At 38.8% G+C, this 27766-nt stretch overlaps 1 pseudogene across 1 annotated transcript; it reads left to right on the forward strand.

Moving 5' to 3' along the window:
* The first annotated feature begins 5617 nt into the window (after positions 1-5617).
* LOC308514878 (large ribosomal subunit protein uL16-like) lies at positions 5618-27766 on the forward strand (annotated as a pseudogene). Its single transcript has 2 exons — positions 5618-5675; positions 27073-27766. The product of its transcript is annotated as a large ribosomal subunit protein uL16-like (transcript).

The raw sequence follows: 27766 nt of genomic DNA on the forward strand, positions 1-27766 counted from the left end.
ATGCTCATAGAATGAGATACATATGACCTTGAATTGTACCCCCAAGGAAATTACAATATCTAGTCCTGTGACTTTATGAAAGGGAAGGGTGGAAGAAAATTATTTTAAAAGTATTAAAAGAAAGACTACTGAAATAATAGTATGAGGATATACAAATAGCATCATATACAAATAGCATATGTAAGTTTATTACAAATAGCACCACACTATGCTATTGAAATAATCATAAAGATTTTAGGATCAGTGATTCTTTACCCTTCCATATTTTGGATGTTTAGATAAGTAGTGATGAATTGAGCTAGTCTAATGTTTGAAGGCTCAGGATCTATGTTGCAGTTCTTAGAATAAGTAGCTCTGTGGTTTTGGCAAGTCATGCCATCTTCCCGCAAATTGACCCATCTGGGAAAAGTAGCTTGATTTCAATTCCTTGAACTATCTCCGGTTTTAGTCCATCTTATCGTTGGCATAAACATGGGAGTTCTTAATGATGGGAATGATAACAGCAAAACACAGTTGGTCTGATCATGACACCACCAAATATAAGCTTTGCTTCTTTAAAGCAGAGAGGAGATATGGGAAATTTATAAGAGAAAAATCAATCTTTTAACAGAACACATACTTTCAGTAATTGAAATCGTTCTGATAGCACAAAGGCAGCCCTCAAGCAACTACAAACAGGAGAATGGAGCCCAGCATTTTCAAATGACATCATATATACTCAGCGCTGCTTTTACTTTAAGTGATTTTCAGTGTATGCAAGCAAAGTGTGCAGCTTATTTATCATAAAGCGAAAATCCATACAAGTCCTTCAGATGTTTCAATAAACTTATGAAAAAGTATTTTTCAAGAGGAAAGCCAGCTAGCAATTTATTTTTCTCGTGCTTTGAAATATGTTTAAATCAAACTTGATGTCATGATTCTTTTTAGACTCCAGATACTGCGGGTTCTCCTTGACACTTCGATTACCTTAGAGAAATGTATTCATTTGACCGGATAAAAAACTAGAGTTGGGGAGTAGTAAGTCTAATCGCAAAAGAATATAACTTTGGAAGGATCACCCAACTATCCCTAAATTCAAATGCAATTAATTTAAGGCACATGTATTCTGTCACATGTAGGAGATATATTATAATTAGTATAATATGCGTTATACTGGAAAGCCAATTACATTACTCTAAGGACATGCCATTGGATTTATCTAAAGTAACAGAAATGCTCAGAGTTAATTAAGTTTGTCTTATGCTAACAAGAAATTGTGTCATATTATAGGAAGATTTTAGAATACTAAAAGGTCAATCTGTATTGTAAAAAAAAATCTGTACATAAATGTTTTATGAGGGATTGGCATAGAATAACATATGAACCAAACCACAGCCTGTGCTTAGTCCTCTAATTGGATTTTTTTTTTAAGTTCTGTATTTTAATTAGGATGATTTCTGTTAGTAGGTAACAGAGAACCAGATACACACTTTACAATTTAGTGATATGTTTTGAGAGTCCAGAGGTGGCTCCAGCCTGGTGCTTGCTTTAACCTAGCGACCTTTGGTTTTCATCTAGGTGATTGCAAAATGCAGGCAATAGTTCAGGCTCCTGAATACTTGGTGATTTGGGTAAAGAGAGAGCTTATTTTCCTCCTAAAGGCAAGGAGTTGCCTTTCCCAATGTTTGGTAGCAAAAATGTCTTCTTTATCTTTGCTTGAATTAGGTTGAAACTATTTTTTAAATGGTCCCTGAAATCAAGGGGGGAAAAATTAAGAGATTGTTACCTTAATGCCTGAAGAAAAATCTTATGGTATAAGCCTGTGGGAGTGAATTCTCTTTAAAGCATTCTGGCCTCTGAAATGGCCAGGATCAACATCAAAAAACACATATTTAAGTGTGCAGGTGAGGGTGGGGGAAGGGGTGTATGCCTATAGAAAGTTTATTTTGGAAAAATAAAAGTAGGAATTTTACTGGATAGAATACAATGTCCACCATACTCTGTGAACTAGGGGCATGGAAATATTTGGTAAAGGAACATTAAACCCTAAAAGTGTATGTTGCTCTCCATAACAACAATAACAATCAAAATCTATCTTAGAAAAATATCCCAAACACCAAGTTCTCTATCTTCTGCATCCCATTTAACTACTGACTATAAAGAAGAAGCTGTTCAACTGCACTACAACTGATCTTTTCAGAACAGCAAATCATAATTTGTCCCTACCTCATATGACCCTATATGGCCATATATACCTATATATATGGCTAAAGTTACTCTTCTAGTGCCAGGAGCTGGTCCATGCTTGCTGTTTCAAGGGACCTGGCATATATGGCATACTGTTCTTAATATGTTTGCTCACCTTCTAGGCACTATGTGTTTTAACCAAGGTCTCTGAGAAAGGTTGTTTCCCCAGGTAGGGATTTTCCCCTGAAGTTAGGGAGGGAATAAAACCTCTTAACTAAGTGCCAGGTGGGTAATTAATCACTTTAACTACGAACAATCATGCTTAAGCTACATAATCTTTACTCCCTGGAATGGAGATAAGAAAGGCCCTAACCTTTGAAATAGAGATTGATAGGATTGGAATCAACTGGTATAAATACAGATGTCAGAAGACAGAAGAGAGAGAGAGACAGAAATTGGCACAGAACCTACACAGAACGTTCTCTAGAGACAGAAGAACTTCGCTGGAGAGAACATGGCAAAAGATCCTGGACAGAAACTGGCCTCAGAACCTAGAGACAGAACCTAGCGAGAGAACATGGCAAAAGATCCTGGACTGAAGCTGACTACAGAAATTGGCAAGAGAACCTGACTAGAACCTGGTGACTGAACCTGGCTGGAGAACCTGGACAGAACCTGGCTGGAGAACCTAGCGAGGGAACATGGCTACAGAACCTGGCTGGAGATCCTTAACAGAACTTCGCTGGAGATCCAGACCAGAACTTGGCTGGAGATCCTGGCTAGGCTGCTGATCAACTGAACATTGTCTCCGTGTCATTCCTTCTTCGCTGACTCCGTCCACACCTTTGGGGACCCCTGGACCCGCTGGGGCAGGACCCCGGCATTCTAGTGAACCCTTTGGCCTCACTTCCCTTCACATGTGCCATGCTTATTACCTTTCTGAATCTTGCTTATGTGATGTGATATTCTCCATATACTTTTCTGCCTGTGCATATTCTAATCCTGTGTCAAATCGGTCCTTTCTCTAAAGGCCTTCCTAAGTTAGTGTACATGGTCTATGCTGTTGCTTTTTCTAATCTCCGAAGGCAACTATAGTATAAATGATTACTTTGCTATTCATTTATTTAAAATATGTGTAGGCAGTGTATTAATTGGCAGACACTCTTCTAACTTCTCAGGATAGAGATAGAAATATTTTCATCTGTAATTCCTGATATATGTGTGTCCATGTGTATGTTTGTATGCATATATATTTTCAATATCACTCAAGTAAGTGACAATTTTCTTAAGTGTTATAGCTATTTAATAGATTTTTTTCTATTCCTACAATCTACTATTGATTTTTCCCTAAGAGAAAACAGATTCAACAAGAAAGTAGGAAACACTAAAAAATTATTGTGACTTTCTTTTCATGTTTCCATGGCACTGGTAGACAAAGAAAATAATGTTATTGAATTACTATTGCTAAAGTAGGACAATTTCAAGTAATTCAGAGCACTTAATAGCCTATCTAATAAAGAGGGAATATGCAAATTGACCATCACACCATCACAAAGATGGCGGAGGCCAGTCCCCTCAGCCCTGCCAGAGTCTCACAGTCCTTTTCACCCAGTCGGCAGGGGGAAGGGCGGCAGGTGCATGGTGTGGTCAGACCTGCCCTCAGCCCCCAGTTGCCCAGGGCTGGCCCAAGGCACAGGCAAGCCTCGGGTGTCGGCTGCCCAGCCAATGCCCGAGGGACAGGCAAGCCTCAGAGGTTGGCTGCCCAGCTGCCCAGGGCCGGCTGAGGCTTACGCTGCCGGCAGTGGCAGCAGCAGAGGTGTGATGGGGTTGTTGCCTTCCCCTGATTTCCGGGTCACTTCCCACCCCTGAGGGCTCCCAGACTGTGAGAGGGGGCAGGCCAGGCTGAGGGACCCCCTGCTCCTGTGCATGAATTTTCATGCACTGGGCCTCTAGTATAAGATAATCAATGATAACATCCCTGCTACCCAAACATGTATGTACTCACACACATAAACACAACAACATTTCTGGCCAAACGGTAGCTTGCCTGTCAATTTGCATGGATAGCTCCCATTGTTTAATCTCAGGAGATAAGAATTACAACCTTGTTCTTTAGTGCTGGACCCATGTTTACTAACCTTGGTATGGCCCCGTATTTAATTGACACACCAATTTTGCTGGGGTCCAACCCCAGCAGGTCCAGGGGTCCCCAAAGGTGTGGACGGAGTCGGCGAAGATGGAATGACACGGAGACAGCGTTCAGTTGATCAGCAGCCTAGCCAGGATCTCCAGCCAAGTTCTGGTCTGGATCTCCAGAGAGGTTCTGGTTAGGATCTCCAGCCAGGTTCTGTGTCCATGGTCTCTTGCTAGGTTCTCCAGCCAGGTTCTCCAGGTTCTCCAGCCAGGTTCTGTAGCCATGTTCCCTCGCTAGGTTCTCCAGCCAGGTTCTGTCCAGGTTCTCCAGCCAGGTTCAGTCACCAGGTTCTAGTCAGGTTCTCTTGCCAATTTCTGTAGTCGGGTTCAGTCCAGGATCTTTTGCCATGTTCTCTCCAGCGAAGTTCTTCTGTCTCTAGAGAACGTTCTGTGTAGGTTCTATGCCAATTTCTGTCTCTCTCTTCTGTCTTCTGACATCTGTATTTATACCAGTTGATTCCAATCCTATCAATCTCTATTTCAAAGGTTAGGGCGTTTCTTATCTCCATTCCAGGGAGTAAAGATTATGTAGCTTAAGCATGATTGTTCGTAGTTAAAGTGATTAATTACCCACCTGGACTTAGTTAAGAGGTTTTATTCCCTCCCTAACTTCAGGGGAAAATCCCTACCTGGGGAAACAACCTTTCTCAGAGACCTTGGTTAAAACACATAGTGCCTAGAAGGTGAGCAAATATATTAAGAACAGTATGCCATATATGCCAGGTCCCTTGAAACAGCAAGGATGGACCAGCTCCCGGCACAATTTGAAGACAGTTCATTGACTCTCAAATTTTCCATAGAGAACAGACACTTTACCTTCTTTTGTCTAGTCCCTCTATCTTCATAAATCATGCTTGTTCACTGATTAATTACTGTCAATGAAGAAATGAACGTTTCATTCTCAATATATTCACTATAATCAGAATCCTAAATACATGCATAACCTGTATTCCTGCATAGCCTATTTTAACCCATCTTTACTGCTAGCACCTACATTTTATTCCACACAATGTCAGATAGGAATAAAGGAGTGGGCTTACAGATTCCTTCTTTTTCACGCTGAGTTATCTTTTTTTTTTCCCTATGGGCCTGAGGGATGAGTTTGCCATTAATGAATTTGATTGATTAAGACATGTAGGCACTCTTTCCTTTGATTTGGGAAACTATAAAATGGCAATACTGAATGAGAGGAAAATTAAGTTCCTTTCACCACTTTTAGTTTGTGATGATAAATATATCTCTACCTATATATCTAGAGATGAATCATGAACAATCAGGTTTTTGTAAGATATATGAGAGCGAAGAAAAAGCAGAAGGTAAGAAGGAGTGGAAAGTTAATGGCGCAATTTTACTTCATAGACTGAGTCTCTTACTAGAGATTGTCAACTCTTGTTTGAATATATTTGTTTATAAATTAATTTGTGCTTAGTGCTTAAAATTATATAATCCATCAGATATGGAAAATTACTGAAAAGAAGGTTTATGTCATTTTAAATTGTTGTTCATGTTTCTTAGACTCTTATCACCTTAATGTGCAGGTATGATCGAATATGCTTTACACTTGAACTTATGAACTATGGGAAATTGAAATGTGATTTGGTCCCAGCCAGCATGTTTCCATGGTTGAGTGTCAACCTATGACCCAGGAGGTCGCTGTTTGATTCCTGATCAGGGCACATGCTCGGGTTGTGGGCTCTCCAGTGTGGGGTGTACATGAGGCAGTTGATCAATGATTGTCTCTCATCTTTGGTGTAATTTGGGGTACCCCAGTGATATTATAATATTTACATATAGATAGTACACATAATTTGTGCTTTTCATTGAATAAATCTTTAGAATATTACAAATGAAACTTTTCAGCTGCAGCATAAAGAGGAAGATTTAGGAAAAGTATAATCACTCTTGGGGAAGTTTGATTTTTTAAAAAATCATTTCTGAAACATGTGGTGAGCTGATATTATGTTGGAAATGAATTTAATCTAAACACGCTATGGTTTATGAGCACTGTCAAAGCCAAACACAGCATAATGAAACTTCATTTTAATGTGCTCCTGTGTAATATTTTCTAACATTTGCCAATTGTTTATTAGATTTATATAGCACCTATTATCCAAAGAGCTCAAGACATGGTTCAAAGAATATTAAACTAAGGCCCTTCAAATAAACTCTCCTGAAAGAATCGGTACAATAGGATAAACACCTTGAAAAGCCACATGCACAGAAAAGGAATCAGAGCCAGAACCTATGAGGCAATTTGTCTCCATAAAATGGTTTTTGATACTATATCCCTGCCCAATGATACTTCACTATAACTTGATTATGAACTCACAATTTAACTTGTTATGATTCAATTTGGGTTCTAAGGGAACTTCCATGATTTCACATGCATTTGTAAAGAAAGATCCAGTTTGTGATATTAAAAAGGAAATGTGGCATCTAAAACCGGAAGTTTCTTGGGTTTTAAAAAAAAAACCACATTTATATTAAGATTACTTAATGTTTTGCAATTATAGATTAGTTTTAGTATTTGGAACCAGTTCTTAAGCTGTAATATTACATGGTATCTGACTTCAATTTACCTGGAAAATGTTTTCATTCTTTGATGATACACAGAGGCTACCAAACAACAGCCACTAGATGTTTTTCTTAATGGCATTGTGTGCACATGGTCACTTTCTACATTCTCCCCCGATACAGGCGTTCTCCTATGAATGTAAGTCATACAATTTTTAGAAAATGATGAAACTTTAGAGTTTAGTTCCATCCTTTATTTTGAAAATGAAGTTTTTGAGACCCAGAGATTGAGCTACTCTGTCCCAGGCCACTGCCTCAGTTTTTCACAGGATTAGAACTAGACTGAGTTCTAGCTTGTTCAGCTTTCTTCTTTAAAACAGTGCTTTTTAATACATTTCTATGATTTTTCAAAATGACATTTCCAAGCAACCTGGGTCTATTTTTTTTCTCTCAAGCTCGTAGGTCTATAGAACCTCGCACACCTCACTGTGTTAAGCGTAGCTCACGGTGATAAGCTTTGCCTTTTAGCACAGGATATCATGTAACCAACCTTTTTTGCCGCACTTTTGTTGATGCTGCTATGCAGAGGGCTGGGTTAGACAGTCTGAATGTTCACGTGGCTTGTATTCTTGTTGTTGAAGAGGAATTCACCTAAGACATCTTACTTAGAGCAAAAGCAGCCTAAGTCAGTACCTAGTTCTCACTGCTAGAGATGCCTTTCACACCCCTGAGCTCTGCCACGGACCTTGCTGATGAGTTATTCCACCCAAGCAATGTATTTCACTGCAGAAGACCAGCGATGTTATGGGTCCTGCTCAAGGTGACAGTGTTTGTTACCAAGCACTCTTGACTCTCTAGCGTTTGTTGTGTTTTATACCTGAGCAATAATTTTGAGGTCAGGTAACAAAGAGAACTAGAAACCTGGTCCGTCTCTCAGACACCAGAGCTTAACTTTAGGACTTACTACGTGTTTGGTCTTGGTTTCATTAAGTAAATACCTTAAGGTTCAGCTAAAACACTTATAAAACTGAGATTATAGTATTGCTTGGATCATAGAAGATGGTGAAGATTTATTGATGATATGTTTATTAGGCTAACATTAAAGATTCTGTAGTAGTTCTACACACACACACACACACACACACACACACACATTTAATGAATGCCATTATATCATTCTCCACTATCCTGGCCATATTTCCAGAGAATTGTTGCAAAAACTTTTGGTAAATTCATTTGAGAGAGAAAATTCTAGTATGATACTCAATGATGTGTCCTGCTCAAATTCCTTAATACATTCTCTTTAATTCTTGCTTAGATTTACTAGTATATATTCAAGTTCTCCTCTTCTAGCCACATTCTAGTCTTAAGGACAAAATTGATAGAGATAGGAAATACACCAGTATAACTACTGCAATCACTATTTTCATGAGGATGAAATAAAGTGTGTACTGTACACACTTTCATGAAATAATATGTGAAAAACAACAGGTATAATCAATCCCAAATAGAAGGTAATCTCAAAATCTTTCCTTATTTCTATGATGCAATACAAAATATTTCCACATGTTGAGATTAAACTTCCTTTGTTCACTTCTCTTGGGAATAATTTCAAATTTAATATAAGTATTGTGTTATTTTAAGCTTGAGATGGGATAGTTTGTTGTTATATCAGCCTTCAGTTCTCAATAATTTAACTTGAACAACTGAAGTGTTTAAGCTTTGTAATCTTCCTCCTAGATCTCAATTTACTTTCAGAAAATACATAATAGCTGCTATTATAAATTGGCAAAAGAATCTAAAGAGAGCCCTAGCCTGCTTGGCTCAGTGGATAGAGCGTCAGCCTGTGGACTGAAGGGCCCCAGGTTCGATTCCATTTAAGAGCACATGTCTGGGTTGCAGGCTTGACCCCAGTAGGGATTGTGCAGGAGTTAGCCGATCAATGATTCTCTCTCATCATTGATGTTTCTATCTCTCTCTCCTTCTCCCTTCCTCTCTGAAATTATATATATATATATATATATATATATATAATTTATTATATTTTAGTATTAATTACATTGTATATATATATATATATATATATATATATATATATTTATATAAAGAATCTAAAGAGATTGTAGGCATGTTTCTGGACCTACTCACTTTCCAGTTTATGTACATCTTAAAGATTTTTTTTTTTAAATCCTGCATCCTTTCCTCTGCTAAGAAGTCTATAATGTGAGGATAACAGCCTCTCCCATGTATGAGTAGTATGTCATTTATTGTTGGTCTAGTGGATTCATTTGCTTAACAACCTAAGTTTTCACTTGTAATTTTCTTCTCAGTCTCCCAATAGCTCCTACACTCAGAAATCAGTTTTCTGGTGTGGGATACCCAGTCTCTGTTTACCTAATATAATATTACTAGAGGCCCGGTGCATGGATTGGTGCACTGGTGAGGTCCGTTGGCCTGGCCTGCAGGGATGGGCCGAAATCGGCCCTCTGACATCCCCCAAGGGGCCCTGATTGCAAGAGGGTGCAGACCGAGGGACCCCACTGGTGCACGATCGGGGCTGGGGAGGGACTGCGGGAAGGCTCCAGGGTGTGTCTGGCCCATCTTGCCCAGTCCCAATCAGCTGGACCCCAGCAGCAAGCTAACCTACCAGTTGGAGCATCTGCCACCTGGTGGTCACTGCATGTCATAGCAACTGGTCGGATGGTTGAACAGTCGGCACTTAGCATATTAGACTTTTATTATATAGGATATGATGATATGAATCTTGACCAGCTTTTACTCTTTGACCCTTAATCTTTTCCCTGTTCATGTAACTGAGATTGTTTATCTCTGGGCAAAATAACATGTTTAAACTCTTTATGGCAGTGTTGTCATAATTTTACTAACAAATGACAGCACAGAAAATGGATTATGCTCCCCCATAGTTGTGGGATTATTGCTCAAACTAGGACCCATCAGTGTCTTTGTTCAGCATATCGATATAGTGTCACACCATTTTTTAATGTCCATGCAAAGACTGCGGTGGTCAGCCATGGGCATTGAAACAAATATTAAAGGAATACATTCACTAATTACTAGTTTAAGGTAACTTGAATGTATACATACAATTTTGGCGAGAAGCAGATTAGCCATGTCAAAATGTTGGAAATAACATTTGACCTATTTATCACCTCTTTTTTCTTCATCCTTCAAGGGACCCCTTACTAATCTCAGAGGGGAAGGCTGGGGTGGGGAGAGATTAACAAGGGAATTTATATGCATATATGCATAGCCTATGGACACAGACAATAATGAGGGGAAGATCTGGGAGGAGTGAGTGCAAGGTGGAGGGATCAATGGGGAAAAAAGGGGATATCTGTAATACTTTCAACAATAAAGATGTTTTCAAAAATGTTGGCACATAAAAAAGGGACCCCTTTCTTCCTATCTCATCCACTTACTCTCTACTCCTTCAGTACTTTACTATCAAAGTTGGAATAACATTAGTATTATTAGTTTCAACAATTTCCAATATAAATCCTTATTGATTGGTTTATTGTTTACAATTTTAGTATTAATTACATTGTATCCCACAGTCCAGTTGGAATGATGGCTTAAAGCATTCAAACTGTCTGTAGGCTTTGTTATTTTTTCCTCTAAGAATTTCTGGGTAGAAGAGCGGGTGTCAATTTATCACCAAGTTCTGGAAGAAGCTTTTATAAAAGCTCTAGTCTCTTCCCCTCCATCCTACCCAAATCCTTTATTGGAGCAATGAAAGTGAAAATCCTTCCTTCACTCTCTTAGGCAGCAGCAACACGTACTGTTATAATTATCTAGGTTAAGCATGAGAATTGGAAAATTATTAGCACTATTTGCAAAGTAAACATAGGTTAATTATCATAAATGTCAAGCAAATACCACTAATCCTTAGTTATTATGCATATGAATAACTGTCAAAATAAAAATACTATTTTAAATGTGTGTTTGTATGTGTGGAAGGAAAGCAAGACGGAGGGGTGAGGAGAGAAAGAGAGAAAATAAAAGAGGGAGAGAGAGAGATTGCTTATAACCAATGGCCATAGAGAATGGGGCTTTTGTATCTTTGAGTGTTATGGAATCATTAAGAACTCACATTTTAAAAAATAAAGAATAGTGAAAGCAGTTGTATTATTTTCCTAATAAAATGAACAATGTTCAATGACTAAAATTTTATTTAAGAGTATTTGGTAAAAGTCCTGATGTGATAATTATAAGAGCTCAAAACTATAAGAACATTATGTTGTGAATGTGGTATCTATATTTCTTAAACAATACATAGAGAAATAATTTATAATGACTTTATCCTGATAGAAAGTTAACAAAAATATGCTTTGTAGTCTCTGGAAAATAATTCATTCAATGTATTCAGAGAGAAAATACCTTCTTGAATTCTAATACTTAGAATGACTCTCTCAATGTGTGTCTTTCTCCAAAGTTTAATATTGTATTCCTCTTGATTAAATAAGCCATATATATATATATATATATATATATATATATATATATATATTCTACTTAATAAAAGACAAAAACCATACCTCTGCTATGCTTCCCATTGGCTAATCATGGCAATATGCAAATTAACTGCCAACAAAGATGGCGGTTAACCACCAACAAAGATGGTTAATTTGCATATGTAGGTGCCAAGCCACGGACTGAGTCATTAGGCCCAGCAATGTTGATGGCAGAAGGGAACTGGGGATGTACTGCCCAGTTCGGCCAGAAGCCTTGGGCCTGCGCAGGGGTGGAGAGGGCCAGCAATCGCTGCTGGCAGCTGCTGGTGGCTGCTGGTGGCTGCTGGCGGTAGCAGCAAGGGAGCTGGGGGTGCCCTGCCCAGGCCAAAGAAAGAAAGAAATGTCATATCCTATGAAAGACACATCTTGAAAATGCCTAAAGAAAGTTGTCATTTTTTCATGGTAAAGGGACTGGATTCCGTGTTGATGCAAACACCTTAGTGGCTGCGGTGACTGGCAGTGGCTGCAACAGCGGGGTAATGGTGCTGGTGCCTTCCCCTGATCAGCTGGGTCGCCTCCCACAAAGGGAGGCCAGACTGTGGCTTAGGCCCGCTCCCCAAGAGTAGCAGGGAGCAGAGAGTAGGACATCCCTGAGGGCTCCCAGTATATGATACGGGGCAAGCTGGGCTGAAGGACCTCCCCCGCTTCATGCACAAATTTTTGTGCACCGGTTTCTAGTATATATATATATATCCTCTATAATAATAAAAGGGTAATAGCTAATCAGACCAGATGTCATTCCAGACATCCTTCCTGATGAAGCCAGGGCCAGAGGGAAGCCAGCCGGGGTCCTGAGTGCCTGCGGGTGGCCTGAGGGAAGCCAGCCCAAGTCCTGGGTGCCTGCAGGTGACTGGAGGAAGGAAGCCTGGGTCCTGGGTACTGGAGGGAAGCCGGTGCTGGAAACTGGGGGAAGGAAGGCCTACTCTTGCATGAATTTTCGTGCATTGGGCCTCCAGTATATAATAAAAGGCTAATATGCAAATTGTCCCCTCGGGAGTTTGACCAGGAGATCAGGAGTTAGATTGCTCACTATGACTTGCCTTGACCACCAGGGGGAGATGTGGAACATGGTGGGTGATCAAGCAGTGGTAGTGTGCTGGGGTCCAACCCCAGCAGGTCCAGGTGTCCCCAAAGGTGTGGACGGAGTCGGCGAAGAAGGAATGACACAGAGACAGCGTTCAGTTGATCAGCAGCCTAGCCAGGATCTCCAGCTAAGTTCTGGTCTGGATCTCTAGAGAAGTTCTGGTGTTTATTGTCTTGTTGCATCCGTATTTATACCAGTTGATTTTAATCCTGTCAATTTCTATTCCAAAGGTTAGGGCGTTTCTTATCTCCATTCCAGGGAGTAAAGATTATGTAGCTTAAGCGTGATTGTTTGTAGTTAAAGTGATTAACTACCCAACTGGCACTTAGTTAAGGAGTTTTATCCCCTCCCTAACTTCAGGGGAAAATCCCTACCTGGGGAAACAACCTTTCTCAGAGAGGTGACCTTGTTTAAAACACATAGTGCCAAGAAGGTGAGCAAACATATTAAGAACAGTATGCCATATATGCCAGGTCCCTTGAAACAGCAAGGATGGACCGGCTCCTGGCAGTAGTGGGGCACTGAGGGAGTAAGGGAATAAGAAGGTGGGGAGGCTAGGAGGCAGGGAACCTTATCAGCCCTGATCGCCGGCCAGGCCTAGGGACCCTAGCTTTGAATAAATTTATAAAATAATATTCATACTATTTGCCTTAATCTTCATACTCTCATTACACAGTTAAATACTAAACACATTATGACAGATCACAGTTTATAATTAATTTAAAGGTTAAACATATTTTTAAGGATTTGAACTCTATCATTTCAATTACTTATTTTTGGGTTTATTTTGATCATTAGTAAATTTCATAATTTTCTAAGGTTAAAGCAAATACTGACTTTACTTACAAACTACCTTCTACTGTGAAACTTGCAGGGGAGTAGCATTTAATACCAGCCCAAATCCTACACTTAAGTCCTTCCAATGCCAGTCCCATTGCCAAAGGAGGTAACTAAAGTTATCAATATTATGCTCGCATACTGCTGGGTCAAACACAGTACTACCCTTTCACTTGGTATTCATGTCTGCCTGCACATGTGGGATGGCTACAGGCTTGTCCTGGTGATGGTGCAGTACAAAGCTCAGAGAAGGAGAGCCTGTGCTTCCAAATTGTCTGCTGTCTTCCGGGTCCATTCTCAGCATCATCGGGGATTATAGCATTGTCCTTAATTTGTGAAGAAGCAGCATTTTTGTGATTACATTTTGAGCCATTGTTAAAGGGGCATATGAATTTGATTGGTTGTTCATTGAAACAGTGGGTTAGACAATCTTCAAAAGTAGTATTCCTTCTATCAAGTCATAGGTCCTGAACCTGCAGCAATGATCTGCTCTGAGAAGGCAATTCTAGAAACTTTAGTGCACAATGTAGAATACTAACATCTCATTTATTTCAAAATCCATTGTTATGTTATGAGGCCTGTGCAAACACAAAAACTCAACAAAAATTAGTTTTTTTGCAAATCTTGTGCTGTGCTGCAGCACCTCAAGGTGGTTCAGTAGAAGGCAGTCATCCATCTACAGGACACGCCAGTAGCACTTAACACAGTTTCCTTTTTGATTGCTCTAGTGATAAGTATCTTGATATTCCCTTTGGGACTAACGTTCCAAAGAAGACTTGTCTATTCTCATTTTCTTGGTATCTGCCACTAATCAATGCTTACAAGTTTGCCTTCTATAGAGACCAGCCAGCTATGATTAGAACAACTCTTCTGTGTATGTCTTGCAAAGGAAGACAATTTATGTAAGTGCAGACAACAAATGCCTATAAGCCTAGAGGTGCTAAGACAAGATCAAGGAAGAGGGTGAGATTCAAGAGAAGACAGAGCAGCCTTAGATGTGGTGTGTGAGAGATTAAGGTATCTGGTCCAACAGTAAAATGTATTTGCCTTTGCTTAACACAGAGTAGCTGTAAATCAGAAACCAGGAAGGGCAGATTCTCCTAGAAAACATTTATCCTGCAGGGATTAAGTGATCAGAGATCAGGAGAAAACTCAAAAGAACCATGAACTGAAGAGGGAGTGCTGGATGCACAGGAAGCAGCTGTATTATGGCAGGCCCGGGAAACCTTGAAACGCCCCAAAGGAGGAAATTATCTCTCTGCATCAGGAAGCTTGATGATGCTAAGTGCAGAATTAACTTTTCAGTTGGGACTAGCCTTGAACTCGGAAGAGGAAACAAGAAAAGTGGAGCTTTTAATTGTGTGTGAAACTAAAAGGAAATCAGAACTGCGACATGAAATAATGAAATAGTGTGGTTAAAACATTTATGAAGTTATAGTGACACGTTTTTAGCATATTTATTAACTATTTAGCTATTCATTTATCCCTGTATTAAAGTGTTACTGATCCTAGAACTGCCTCAACTTTTTGCTATCTATATATATAAAAGGCTAAGCGTCCATCTATCTGACCGGTAGCTACCACTAAGGGGCAGACGCTCAATGCAGGAGCTGCCAAGACACGCACTGGCCATTTAAAAATAAATGGCACCACGGACCTGGCACTGACAAACCAACACTCAGCTTTCCCCAGTGGGACACAAGCCCGCTACCAACCCAGAGAGACACCCCACCAAATTGCAGCCAACACTACCAAGAACCCATGGTGCGCCGAGGCCGGTTTGGCTCAGTGGATAGAGCGTCGGCCTGCGGACTGAAAGGTCCCGGGTTCGATCCCGGTCAAGGGCATATACTTGGGTTGCGGGCACATCCCCAGTAGGAGATGTGCAAGAGGCAGCTGATCGATGTTTCTCTCTCATCGATGTTTCTAACTCTCTATCTCTCTCCCTTCCTCTCTGTAAAAAAAAAATCAATAAAATATATTTAAAAAAAAAAAAAAAAAAAAAAAAGAACCCATGGTGCAAAATGTGGCCCACAGCCCAGCCCAGCCTGGAAATGGTGGCTGTGTGCACCAGGTAATGATGTCACATAGCATTGTCCAACTTCCTCTCCCTAGGGACTAGCCTCCTTGCAGTTTCTTCAGCCCAGGAACATGACTTGCTTTATAGCCAGGTTCAAACGTTTTACACTTTAACCAAATGTCTGTGAAGCGTTTTTCTCATGCCTCCTCTCATTTTATCCTCACAGAAGTCCTGGAGTAGGTAGATAGGAGACTTGGTGGAATCCTATTTTCTTTTCATTAGCCGGAAAATGGAGATTTAGACAGCTTAGAAACTTGACCTGAAAAGAAGTAAGAAATGGTGGAATTGGAAAATGACTTCAGGTTTTGTCACTGTGCAGAATATAGTGAAATACTGCTACAGTTAAATAATTTTACCCTATGTTCTCTCTGCATGATCTACCATAATAATCTGCTTTATGTTGCTATTTATTGCTGTGTTGCTGACAGTTACCTGAAAGAGAAGTTGGGGTGCTTCACTGGGCTGGAAAAAGTTTAGCTAAATCAGAAAGCAGGTCTAATTAAGCAAGTTTATTATATCCTATATAATAAAAGCCTAATATGCAAATCAACCAAGTGGCGGAACAATCAGCAGAACGACCAGTCGCTATGATGTGCACTGACCACCATGGGCACTGCCAGTGTGGCCCTGCTCACACCCTCAGCCAGAACCTGGCACTGGTCCCAATCGCTCAGCACCATCAGCAGGTGCAAGCAGTGGCTGCTGGCCCCGATCGCCCCTCAGGACTTCTCCACCTCCCCCTGATCCTGAGGGGCGATCGGGGCTGGCAGCTGCCTCTCACACCTGCTGCCAGAGATGCTTGCACCTCCTGCTGGCACCAGAGCCACTGCTCCCAACCACTGCTCGTGCCGGCCCCAGTCACTCCATGCTGTCATCAGATACAAGTGGGGCTGGCGCTACCAGCATGTGGGAGCAGTGACAGCAGGAGCGGGGCTGCAGGCAGAGAGAGAACCAGAGACCATGGCAGGAGGGGCCCAGCAGGGGTGCAGAGGATGGGCCGAGAACCACCCTTGCACCCACTGCAGCCCTGTAGCCCCCAGTTCCTTTCAAGGTGCACAAATTCATGCACTGGGCCCCTAGTGTGTATGATGTATATATATATGAAAGGCTAAGTTGACTTATGCATGCACGATACATATAAAGCTCTCCTTGGTGCCAATCACACGCATATGTTTCGATCCGTCATTGTTGATCATGGTTGACACTTCTATTATAGAGAAAGGGCAAATAGCATTATTAAAATATTTCTTGTAATTAATTTCCTTTCAATTTGCACGAATCCGTGCACTGGGACACTAGTGTATATATAATGCCTGCCATTACCTTAGAGATGCATTTTTTTAATGATAAAAGTTATTCAGAGAGCCTGAGTTTTAGTCCCACTTTTGTCAATTATGTCTCCTGTGGTTTTATTTTCCTGTTGTGTAAACTGGTAATAATAATACTGATGTCAGGGTTAAGTGGGGATTATTTGGGATGATTTATATAAAGAGCTCAAGGATTTTCCACATTCCGGGCACTGTGCTGTATAATGAAGACACATGATAAACTTACCTTTTTGAGTGGTTTATATTCCACATCTGTAAAATATTTTCTGGTTTGATTTCCAAATCACTGAAATTTTCCAGGGCACTGCTTTTGCTTTATATTCATCCTCCTCCAGGAACTAGCTCGATACACAGTATTCAAATGAATGCATTTGATTTGCTCTATATCTTTGTAAGGTAAGAGGGCCGCTGTGTAATTTCTACTATAACCATACCCCAAAAGTACAAATATGCTCTTTATAGTGCCTGAGGGTCACACTGATAGATTATGGTGAAGGTTGGTCAGCAACAAAGTCTTTTGGATTCCTAACCTAATGGATTTTCCCCTACCCACATCTAATCTACTACTTGTTAATTTAATTTTATTTTTAAACATTTTTATTGATTTCATCGAGTAAGGGAGAGTGAGGAAAAGATAGAAACATCAATGATGAAAGAGAATCATCCATTGGCTACCTCCTGCATGCCCCCTACTGGGGATCGAGCCTGCAACTCAGGCATGTGCCCCAGCTGGAAATTAAACCAATGAACTCCTGGTTCATAGGTCGATGCTCAACCACTGAGCCACGCCAGTCGTGCTACTTGTTAATTTTATGGAAAGATAATTTAACAGAAATAAAGGATTGAGAAAGCTGGGCTTTAAAATAATAAGCATTTCATCTTTTTTTAATGATGAATTTTCATAGAGAATTCCCGAAGATAAGCATCTCTCAAAAAGGGATGAATTGTTCATCTGATGAACAAACATGCAGAAAATGTATGCACCCAGAATCTGTCTCTTTTTTTGTGCAATACCCTCTAACCCCAATTAGACAATTAACAGCCTTTTGTATAGATAATGGGTAAAAACGGGTAATGCTTTACATAAAAAAAACGAAGTTAGTAATTCACCTTTGAGTCCTAACTGCTAAATACAGTTGTATAAAATAGATATATTTAGGTACCTAATACGTAGGCTATTCTGTACTTAAATGCAGAATATCATGCCAGTTAAATTTTTCAGGAACTATTCTTTTTGGTGGTGGTTAAGTAAGAGGGAGGGGAGTGGAAGGTGATATGAGAGAATCATGCACAAAGAAAGACTGCACACAGAAGATTAGAGTCTAATCTTGCTTGTAGAAAATATTCCTGACTATCTATAATTATTTACTCCTTAAAACAAAAATCAGGCTCTTATGTCCATTTTCCATGTGTCACATACTATATGGGAGATGGGTTGTAAAATACTTTAAATTGAATTATAGTTTTATTTAGCTAGTGCAGAATAAAAATGGGAAAAAAAATGATTATCTTTTTCTTTCTCTTTTTTTTTCATTAAAATGTAGACATAAGATTTGACCTGGTAAATTGAAGATACTTTTGAGTTCATTGAGTTTAACCTCCCACTCAGTGAAGAAATGACCAGTGTAATGGTTATAATAGGCATTCATTCAATTTCCACTTTAACTCTTAAAGTGAGTATCTCTATAGCTGGCTCATGCCATTCGAAGAGGTCTGAATAAATTATTCAGCATATTAGGAGTAATTGGATTTGCTGTAATTTCTAAATGGAGGGTATGATGCTGCCCATAGAATTACATAGAATGTCTAATTTCTTTTTATAATGGCTCAAGTATTTAGAGAAAATTGTTTTGTCTCATCAAAAGTCTTTATAGGGATGTTGTTTGAGTTCGTTCAACGATTCTTCATATGATATGCCTTTCAGACATGTCTATATCTTAGTCTCTCTAAATTCTTATCTAAAAAGATCATCTAAAACTGAACACAGTATTTCAAATGTGTTTTAACCAGGTACAGAATATCATTACAAGTTAACTTTTTATTTTCAGGAACACTTATTTTTGGCGGTGGTGGAGGCTAAGGGTGGAAAGTGATATTCTTTTTTCAATTAGTTTAGCCAATGATTATGTTCACCTCTTTTTGAGCATGTAACAAAAATTGTTCATAGAAAATTAGTGGTCCTTATTCTACAATGGGGATATAAGTCTCTTGAATTGATTTGTGTGGCTTTTATTTCCTTTACTTTGCATTACTTTTGTTTGAACTGATTATTCCAGTAATTTGATACCTAATGCATATGTACATATCAATTCAAAACATATGCTCCACTGCAGTCTGCTGCCTGAGTTCTAATCCTAGTTCTGTGTATTGTGGGCAAGGCAATTAGCATCACTAAATTTAATCATTTGCAAAATAGGAGCAATAAGAGTCGCTACTCATAAATTAGATGAAATTTGTAAGCCAATTAGCTTGGTGCCTGACACATGAAAATTCTGAAAAAAAATCTTTGTCATTATTAAAGTTACTAGCTATCGCAGCAAGTATGGTAACCTATGCAAACATATAGCTGCTATCTATTTTTAAACCATAGTAAAAATTATGAACAAAGAAATACTGCACATAGAAGATTAGAGCCTACCTCTGCTATTATTACTAATCTCTTTAGGGTATTCTTCCACCTGAAAGCCAACTAAATTGACACTAAGGGAAAACTCCCCATATGCATTAGATGTTGATTGCATCATAATGTTTTCAGATTGTTTATATAAGTAATATTTTAAAATATGATATATTTATATTTAGTAATTAATGTCAACTTTCTTATATTTCAGCTCCAGAAATAAATTTTTCCCAAGTTACAAAACATTGGAAATACATTTATTCGGTCCCAGTTTTGTTATGCTTTTCTCAGTTTCTATTATTTTTAAAATGCACTATGACTTTGTAAAAAATTAATCCATGCATTCATTCAACACACATTTTTTGAACTCCTGGTATGGTAATGTAAGTTTCTCAATTCTCAATGAATTAATGGCCCATGGGAAAAACTGAACATGATCTTGCATTTTAATGTTTAATGTAGGTAAGATTTCTTTATTAAAAGCATGAACAATAGAACAATGACTTATTTTGGTAAGATTCATCAGTTCCTTGCTATCTAATTTTCATGAATGTTGGTATTTGAATTCAAGAGAAATACTGGTGTTTTCTACAAAAATCTTGACCTATTATGAATTCAGCACCTTCACAGCACCATGCTGTCTCATAGCATTTCTATGAAGCTCATATTTATTAATAAAAAGTTAGAAGCAAAATAATTTTCAAAACTTTTAAGATTTTTCTGTCATCTCAATTATATCTGCCCAAAGACTAGACCCAAGAATGACTTCTTTGATTTGTAAAATGGTCTAAAAAAAAGTCTACCTTATTCTTAGCATGGTTAAAATCCTTACATAGTTTTGCTTATAATTGTATTAAGAAATATATCATCTGTAAAAGTGAATATATAAATTTATATGTTCTATTTTAAATAATAAAATGACTAACCCATACACTTTAAAATCATAAATTTTTTCTTCACATTTTTCACTTAAAGGTAACCATACTGACTTGTGTATTAATAAATAACTTGCTTTTCTTTATAATTTTTATATATGAAAATCCCTACCCTAACCATATATATATATATATATATATATATATATATATATATATATCTTCCACGTTCAAAGGCTGTTAAATCGTGTTGTTTACCCATATCTTCAGAAAAAAATCACTTCTACTGTCATGGTAAACAACCTGCTTCCCTATTTATAATGGTCTGCCCCTCTAGCAACTTCAGCGCGAAATTATAGCTAATTTGCCTACAAACATCAGGTGGTCATAATAATCTGGCCATTCTGTGTGTATCAATGCATTATATATACTATGAAATTTTACATAATATTGACTCACTGTTGTTAATATTTTTGAAGTGAGTTATGTTTTATATTTTATTTTTAAAAATCAACAAATGTTCCATTTTTAATGTTGAAAATTGACTTTAAATGTTGAAATTCCATTATATTGATGAAATGAGTTATGGTGCATTGCATTGTATAAATAAACCACAGATGTTTTACACATGATAATATAATGACCAAATTTTATGTCTTTCTAGAGCATACGTGTAAGAATATTTACAGGTATATATACCTTGGGAATGGACTGTGGGGGGTTGATATTGTCATCCTTACATTACTAGATAATGTCATATCAGTCTCCCGAGTGTGTGAATCTATTTTCCACAAGCAGTATATGATACCTCACCTGAGTTTACAGCCTTACCAACACTTAATATTCATTTACAAATGTTATGAGTATAAAGTTGCATCTATTCATGATGTGTTAATGGATGTCTCCTAAAGCAGGATTACAGATTTCCTAATAAGCCAATAATGTTTAGCAAATAAATAATCACCTATATTTTTACATGTGGGATGTGGAGAAACATTCTGGGCTGGATTGCAGGCTTGAAATTTAGTGAAAGAATAACATTAAAAATCACTAGGAGCCAAGAGAGAGAATTAGGCATCTCCCGAACTGAAAGAATTTCAGAATACAGAGGAGTAAGGTAGGCAGGAGGCAAGCTTAGCGAGAATTGGACAGGGCTGAAAACAACTTGAGAGCCATGTAAGGAGTTTGAACTTTATTCAATGACTAAATCTAATGAATGAAGAATTCTTACAGTGATGTCAGTGGGAGATCTACTCGTAATACTTGACCCGTTAGACAGAGCACTCAGGATACAGTATTTGAAGTGGACTAGACTGAAGTGAAAGAGCGTAGTTGTGATGAAAGATTAAAGTGGCCAAATTAATGTAGATTGTGGGAGCCAGGAGAAATGGAGTACTATTTTGAAGATGAATTTGTAAGAGAGAAGGAAAATATCAAGAATGACAATCAGATTTTTAGCATAAAATAGAGGCTAAAGGGAGAGAATGTAACAGAAAGATATGCAATTTCAAACATGTTGAAATTTTCCAGGGGGATACCCAAGAGCATATGCACAGTAGAAATAGGGTTTCTGCTAAGTAAAGAGACATAGAGATGTTAACGTTACTGGCTACAGACTATTCAGAATCACTGGTCATACATTTTTAAAAAACATTATTGAGTAGTTTCCAAAGGGGAAAAATCCTATTTCAAAGTAAAGGATTTTTAAAAGACCGAGGTGATAAAAAAAAAAAAAAAATCTTTCTGAAACATACACACTCACACCTGTCTGGCAAGTTACTGACTTTTTTACATTGAAGAAAAGTTCTTATCTTCACCTGTATCCTTGGGATTGTCCACAACTAAATGGGGGGTAAGGGGGTAAAGGGGGTAATAGGGGGATAAGGACACATATGTAATACCTTAATCCAGCGGTTCTCAACCTGTGGGTCGCGACCCTTTTAGGGGTCGAACGACCCTTTCACAGGGGTCGCCTAAGACCATCGGAAAACACATATATAATTACATATTGTTTTTGTGATTAATCACTATGCTTTAATTATGTTCAATTTGTAACAATGAAATTGGGGGTCACAACAACATGAGGAACTGTATTAAAGGGTCGCGGCATTAGGAAGGTTGAGAACCACCGTCAATAAAGAAATTAAAAAGTAAATAAATAAATAAGTAAACAAAACACAAAAAAAAGAAAGAAAGAAAATAAATCTGTGAAGGAAGATTTGAAGAAGGACTATCTGAGCCCAACTGGCATTAACTTGAGAAGTTAAGAAGCATCAAGTACTAGCTGCATTTGTGTAACATTTTCTCGTTGCTAATGGTCTCCATTAGTTGACATGTAGATAGAGGACTCGTTAGGGGCTTACTCTCAGGCCCTTGATGAAGCCTATAGACCTGTGTGGACCAGTTAACTATTTCTTGCAGGTGCTGTCATAAGCAATGTAGGATGTGCAGTGGCATTCCCGGCCTCCTCCCACTAAATGCCAGTGGCTCCCTTTCCAGACATGGCAATAAAAATGTCTCCAGACATTGCCAAAGGTCTTTGGTGAAGTAGATACAAATTGCTCACAGTTGATTTTAGAAACACAACTATAGATATTTGAGAAGAAATGTTAAGGTCATGTTAGAAGTAATACCAGTTCCCTATGTCAATTAAAAGCATTCTTATCGTTTCCTGTTTTACAAATTCTTAATCCCTTAGCTAAAAAAAAAAAAAAATTACAAGCAGAGTTTTTGTTAGCATTTTAGCTGCAAGCTGTGCTCTCAACTGGTATCTGTCGCCATTAAGAAGAAACGCCTGCCAAGACAGCAGTTCACAGTATTACCTACCCTGTAAGAAATGTGCTATGATGAAAATGAGTCGCTCTGATCCCTGTGGCCAAATCACATGAAGAATGAAGCCACCTCACAAAAACAACTGGCAGCCAGACACCTTATTCTTGAGCTAATTTAGCAGGGGATGTTTTTGGTTGGGAGAATAGGGAAGAGATTGATTCTTAACTGCTGTTTTGACAGTAGGTATTGAAGTAGGTGACACTATGTTTCTGCTAAACTAGAGATACTATTCGTGTTTTTTCTTCACTTACTCTGTCCAATTCTCCCTACCATCGTGTGAATTTCTGTCACTCAAAGATGTGGAAAGCCTTGTGATGACATCTGTATTGCTGATCAAATAGTAAGGTGTACCATGCTGTTCTTTTTCACCTGTAGTAAGTTTATATATGATTGTGTAGGTGTGTTTTCCACACCGAGTTTAACTGTGTGATTTGAAAGTCACAGAAAACTAAATATTGCAAATTGAATTTGCTTAGAAACAGTCAGATATGTGATGGGTCGTTCTAATGCTGAGTTTTCCTTGAACTCCTTTAAACAGGGATGACCTGAGAAACACAGAATCAAGTATCAGTAGAACTAGGTTGTGTTTGAATGATTATGTGCAGTGGGAAGCTGACAGATGCTGAATAAATAATGAATGAATAACAGGAATATGATTGTATAAACAACTGTGCACAAAGAACTATAACAGCTTATTTTCAACTTTTACTTTTTGAATAAACCTCTTCAGTATCTTACAATTTCCTGCCAATAGATTTCAAAATCCAGCCTGTCATTAAAGATATTGCTTCTCCTTTACTCTTTCTCATGCCTAACCACTGCAAGAAAAGCTACATTTATAAATGCATATAAAGTGCACACCAACATTTCCCCATATGGTAAAAGTGCTCAATATACTGTTACCTGTCATTTAAGTTGACATAATACAGATAAAAGCCTTACAATATTTCCTGTTTTAAATTAATATTTTGTAATTTTTAAAGTATAATTATTAAATATGTGATACATATAGAACCCATATACTACATATGTAAGTGATGAAGTGTAATAATAACATGAATAACTAGGAACCCATCTCTTACAAGAAACAAGAGGCCCAATGCATGAAATTCATGCAAGAGTAGGCCTTCCTTCCACCAGCTGCCAGCACTGGTTTCCCTCTGGCACCCGGGCCCCAGGCTTCCCACTGGCCACCAGCAGGCACCTGGGACCTGGGCTTCCCTCGCAGCCCCAGCTTCGTCTGGAAGGTCATCTGGAAGGATGTCCAGAAAGTTCTCTAGAAGGACATCCGGAAGGAGGTCTGGCCTAATGAGCATATTATGCTTTTATTATTATAGATAGAAAGTGTCTAAATATGTGCTTCTTTCCTTTTCTTGCCCCTTTCCTTCCCCAACAGGTAACCACTTCCCTGAATATAGAGTTTATATACTTCGATTTCCAAATTTTATTTGATGAAGTGGCAAAGGAGGGTTTTAGATACCCTGTGTAGTGCTAAGCCAGCCTAAAGCATTCTTGATCATTTTCCAAGATCCTTCTTATTTTGACCTACTTCTGCCCAGTTCACTGCAGTCTCCTTTTAGATTTGGTCTCTGGCTCCATCACCCCCTGGTGCCCTGATCCACTCTCCAGATTTGATGTTTCCAAACAGATTGGATAACCTTTAACCATCAGGAAAATGCTCATGCTGAGCCCCATGATACTCTGTCCCTGAATAGTCCGCCTTTGCTCTAGTCCTAGGCAAGAGTCATGGTCACCAACAACTTTGACTAGCCCTTGAGTCAAAACCACCCTAGCATCATCCTAAAAGGTGACTTCATTGAAGTCAATTACTTTTAACTGAAGATCAAATAAGCATGTCTTTCATAGTCAGGGTTTCCTTCAGGCAAACCCAGTGCAGCATGATTAAACAACCCACCTCGAATTAACCTAATTTCGCTGAAACCAGGAGCTTGTTATTCAAAAGCTGCTTCAAGAAAAGTAGTGCATCCCATTCTACAATTCCGATAATATCCAGCAAGGGAAAGCTCTACAATATAGAAATTTTGGAGCCACCCTTACACAGAAGTTTCTATAGAGCATAGTGTAGAATCTAAAGCTGCATGAAGATAGCAGCATTTTATTAAGAATAACTATAATTAAATAGAGTGCATTTTCTCAACTTTGATAAGAAGAAACTCCCTCTAAAGTATATAAGTAGAATTAAATGTCATCAGGTCCCCTGCCCTAGTCTATGCAGATCTCCCCTAGAATATATTTTAGGGTGCTTTTGTAGTTCTCACTGTTACAAGTGATAAAGTTTTCACCTGTTCACATGGTGATTGTGCTGGAACTTAATAATTCTCACTGTCATAAACTTTTCTAGCTTAATTTCCCTCTTTTTTTCAATGTTGCACTATTATCCCTTACCAGATCACACTTTTTATAACTTCAACCTTTTGAGATATTTGTACTTTCCCAATTATTTCCCTTATGTATATATGTCTGTGCATGATCGATTTTCTACATTCCTTTCGTCTTCTGTTTAAAACTATTAGTCATTAAATTCTCTTTATCCTTTAGGAATTAATAACTGATAACAAATGTAGGTTGCATACTGAAAAATTGTGAGGATTGGTCAAATATATGATTCCTTTCTTATCAATTATCTTACATGTGGAGCCCATTGTCCAGTTGCTATCATATCATCTCGCTTCCCCCTAAAAAATAATGCTTTGTTGTCTTTCACTGTTCATATCATGTAGAAATATATATATATATATATATATATATATATATATATATATATTATATGTAATACATATATATTATATATATAATATATATATATAGTTTGGTTTATTGACTTTTTTCAAACACTGATGTTTTAAATAATAAATGACTGTTAGTTTATTTTCATTTGTACAATTGTTTTACATTCACTTGTTTCTGAAAATTGTATCTACATGTTGCTGGGATACAGATTTTTAAATGTAATTTAATTGCATTTTTCATTAATTAGGCCATTACCTATAACTCCTTTCTAAGGTTTTTTAAATTGATATGATCTAACAATGGTTATAACCTAACCCTGCTGTTAATTCATTTTCTAATAAAACCATTGCTATTGCCTATTATGTATTGAGATGTACAGAAACTTTTAAGATTATATTTTTATCTAGATAGATTTAGCTAGAGTGTGCCAATATACTTACTCACAGATCTAAATTAAATTACATTATACTGATACTGTTGTAATTAATTTGTTATTAATAACAGAAAAGAAGCAAAAGGAAAGCCAGACATGACAGGCATGTCATTTGGGCAGCTTCACCAGGAAGCTACAACTATACTCTTCCTAGGAATCCAACACAGAGAAGATGGACACATAGACCTGGTAAAGTGAGGGTGACATAGGGCAGTGCTTTCTGTCAGTCACAGCTGGGAACAGAGATCATTGGCCAGAATGGGTGTGGCTACTGGAGGGGTGCGGACATTTGGGGATATACAATCCCCTAAACAAATTAGTTTTCTCTCTTTGCTTTCAGGGTCCTTGGAACTCCTGTTGCTTGGGGTGCCCTCTCTTGACTCCCTGACATTCTCCTGTGTAGCCGACGGCCATGCTGACCCCCACCACACACAATGGCCTAATGGACTGCAACTGGCATAATGCTGTACTAGGCAGATTTAGCTAGAGTTTGCAATATACTCACTCACAGGCCTGACCTCGCTCCAGGTACTGGACCCTGCTCCAACATGAAAAGGAAACTCTGGCTCTGCTTTTAGCTCTACTGAAACCCCAGCTACACTTCTTCTATGACTGGACAAAGGGAAATGGGACTTTGGAAACCCAGGCGTGTTATTCCACAGAAATAAAGCTTTCTACTCTATCGCATCCTCCTTTGTGAGTCTTAGAAAATTCCTTTTCTGGGTATAATGCAAGGACCCCAGCCCCAACAGCAACCTGAGCAGACAAAGCACATCTTTCTCTGTAAACAATGGCAGCAGCTCTTTCCGTTCGGACCGCCACTTAAGATCCTGGAGTCGCCCCGGGTCTCCGCCCCACCCGGTGTTACCGGGTATTGTAAGAACAAGCCCTACCCAAAGCCTCAATTCTACTGAGGTGTCCCTGATGCCAGGATCCACATCTTTGACCTGCGGCGGAAGAAGGCGAAAGTGGACAAGTTCCCACTCTGTGGCCACATGGTGTTAGATGATTATGAGCAGCTCTCCTCTGAAGCCCTGGAGGCTGTCCGTCTTTGTGCCAACAAGTACATGGAGAAAAATTGTGGCAAAGATGGCTTTCCCATCCCAGTGCAGCTCTACCCCTCCCACATCACCGCATCAGCAAGATGTTGTCCTGTGCTGGAGCTGACAGGCTCCAGGCAGGTATGCAGAACCGTTGGAAAGCCCCAGGGCACCGTGGCCAGAGGCCACATTGGCCAAGTCATCATGTCCATCCGCACCAAGCTGCAGAACAAGGAGCATGTGATTGAGGCCCACACAGAGCCAGGCTCAAGGTCCTGGTCGCCGGAAGATCCACATCTCCAAGAAGTGAGGCTTCACTCAGTTTAATGAGGATGAGTTTGAAGACATGGGAGCCAAGAAGCGCCTCATCCCAGATGACTGTGGGGTCAAGTACATCCCTAATCATGGTCCCCTGGACAAATGGCGGGCCCTGCGCTCGTTGAGAGTCTCGGTGTTGCTCCCACCTTACACCCACCAATAA

This window comes from Myotis nattereri (assembly GCF_964212035.1).
Source record: "Myotis nattereri genome assembly, chromosome: 1".
Classification (NCBI taxonomy): Eukaryota; Metazoa; Chordata; class Mammalia; order Chiroptera; family Vespertilionidae; genus Myotis; species Myotis nattereri.